Consider the following 3,159-nt stretch of genomic DNA (forward strand, 5'->3'; position numbering starts at 1 on the left):
ACTAATTCAATCTCAATGATCTTATATCCATTTAAGTACATCCAAGCAGGTCTCATATACGAGTACGGAATATGAGGCCTAGGGATCTTTTCCAGTCTGTAGCAATGTTTCATGCTTAGGCACGAAAGCATAGGGAAGCTTCTAGATCCTTGTTTCCATTGCACCAAATCACTTTCTTCAATTAGAAGAAACTGAAGCCTCGGAAAACTTCTCCTTTTTGTTTTCCAGTGTGAACCATGAAAGGCGTATGATCGCAATTTGAGCACTTCAAGCCTTGGCAAAGAGCCAATAACATCCATGTATTTCCAGGGAAAACCCATGCCACTCAGATGTAACTTTTTCAAATAACGTGGCAACCTCAATGACCATGGAGCCTTCGGGAAGACATGGCCACGCTTGACCACGGGATTTGTGATACTGACTTTGAGTGTCTTCAAACTTACAAGTGTGGAAATACAACCAAAGCATCTCAAAATGTCGTTATGGTCATTATCAGGCATCAACTCAATCTGTATTCCTAATTTCCTTATGTTAGGAATCCTTGTGGAGAGTTTCAATACAGTACAAATGCTAGCATTCACACCTACAAGTGTTGAGAGATTCCTCCAGGAAGTAACATGAGATGGAGCTACAAGGCTCTTTCCTAATATCTCAATGTGCTCTAACCCTTGCATGTCCCATACTTGTATTGGTACATATGATGGAGCTCTAATACGTCTAATGTTCATATGTGGATGCATAATTAAGACTCTGAGGTTGAAAAGTTTCGATATAGTTGAAGGAGTTCTCCGTTACAAGTTAGAGCAAGGTACTTTAAATGGACTAGTGACAAAATTTCTACAGGAAAAGTGTAGAAACGTTGGGTAAGAGCATCTACTTCTCTTAACAACCTGAAACCAACATCTATTGGGATTGTATATTGGTGGAAAGGACCATAGAGAAGGAGGGAACGAGTATAGGATGCACAGTTCAATCTCACTGAGTCGTAAAACTCTTTGATGCCAAATAAAATGTTGTTTTCGATACACAAGCCGCGTTGGCCTTTTAGACCTTCTTCTTCTGCATCATTCAACTTATTAAGGAGACAATAAAACTTGTTACACACATGCCTCCGCGAAGAATGAAGCCACAAGTTTTATACTCGTTAGCATTGAACTCTTTGTAAGAAGAATGAAGCTGAGAATTTTTATACACAGTCTTCAACCTGCATAAAACAAGACTATATTTGATAGCTAGCTCTCTCAAATATTCCCAATTATTCGACAACCCCTTAGCATGCGACAATCCCTCAGCGGTGAGCAAAATGATGATCTTGGAAAGGGGGGTGTTATAATCTCGAGGGAAAACTCCCATAAACAGAAAGGGCATTTTTATATGTTGAGGTAAATAGTCGTAACTTGGGGAAAGTACCTTTGATATTCTGTTATATGCATCCGTGAAGACTGAATTTCTCTTTTCTGCTACAGGGGCTCCAGTAGACTGGATCTCTATTCTGTTCGGATTTGGATAGGATATCAGCAACAGTGACTATCAAGAGAGGAAGACCTTCGCAAAGCTTGGCAATTTTGATGGCAGCTTTGTGAAGTTGCGGAGGAAAAATCTCATCACCAAACACCTTCTCGCATAGTAGATCCATACTTTCATTTTCCTTCAAAAACCGAACCTCATGCAACGAAAAATCACTCACCCATTTTCGATGTCGGCCAGTAAGCAAGACGAACATATCCATTTTTTATGGTTGGTAAGAAATGTAACAAGAATGTTACTACCTCATACATCATCCAACACAATGAGGCAATTCTTGCGAACAGATCTTTCTTTCAAGCAGTGATCAATTATTTCTTCTTCTCCTTGTTTGATTACAGCAAACAGTTGAGCAAGAATGCCTTGTGATATTTGACTCATCGGTTGAGGTACTCTGCCTACAGTGACCCACGCGCGTCGCTGATATACGATCTGAATTTGTGGATCTTGGTAAATTTGCATAGCGAGAGTGGTCTTCCCAATGCCTGCCGTTCCATAAAGTGCATGCACGCGATTCCAGCTGAAAGAACCTCTCATAAGATCAGTTTTGAGTCGTTGGAATTGGTCAGATAATCGAACGATCTTTGAGTTGGTTCCATGAAAACCAATTGATGAGGAAATAGGTTCGTCTTGAGGCATATTCTCTACCTCATAAATGTACTCCTTCATATCGTTGAGCATCTCGATCAATGAACGAGCATGATTCTGCAGACTCTGCAGATCAATTGAGACAATCTCTGGAATACTTTCAAACTGTGAAGGAATGTGTTGAGTGAGAAGGGATTCCAATGAGTCTTCAAATCTCCATATTGTCTCTTTGATTATTCCATCCAAAGCATTCACTTTTTTTCTGCTTCTGCTTGGACTTTTGTAATCCAACCTTTTTAGAATCTAATGGCTCCAACTCCTTGTACACGCCTTCTATGATTTGTCGAGAGCCACCAACGAGGCTAAAACGAGAACTACGGAGAATATTTTTAATTGTATTCCTAAGAGAAAGCAAAGCACCATAAACCGTCATTTCTCTGATATCAAAGTTGGGATTTTCAGTAGAGAGCTTCAACTACGTATTATCAAACCACAAATATGAGAAGAATAGAGAAGCTGATATATGATCATGATTCTCATCTTTGATGGTGAATGTGGTTAGGATGGAAATATCTTATCCTAAAAGTTTAAACAAAAAAAATACCCTTTTTGCCCGTAAAATAAAGTCTCATTTGATTCGGCGAGTTTCAAAAAAGGTGAAATAATGCGGGACCTGAAATGAAATTCATAATGTTTGATATGATAACGTCCTAAAATGATAAAAATGAGACTTATACTTGCGAACGGAAGAAATATGGTGGAGAATAAATGAATAATGACATGTCGTTTTTGTATGAGCAAATTGGTCAGATAAGATATGTTCTTTCTTCTTTCTAAAAGTTGAGAGCATATAGTTGGAAGACTAAAGTGAAATATACAAAATTCGGACGAGAGAGGATAAGAGCTATTCCAACTCATCCCATAATGTTAAATGGGCTTGGGCCTAAAAATAAGACTCCATTTAAGGCCCATAAAAATCATTACTTTTATTTATAGCTCATCTAAATTCACTAGTTCGAACTTTCCATTTATTAGGAGACAAAATCA

The sequence above is a fragment of the Salvia hispanica genome, chromosome 1 (assembly GCF_023119035.1).
Source record: "Salvia hispanica cultivar TCC Black 2014 chromosome 1, UniMelb_Shisp_WGS_1.0, whole genome shotgun sequence".
In the NCBI taxonomy this organism is placed as follows: Eukaryota; Viridiplantae; Streptophyta; class Magnoliopsida; order Lamiales; family Lamiaceae; genus Salvia; species Salvia hispanica.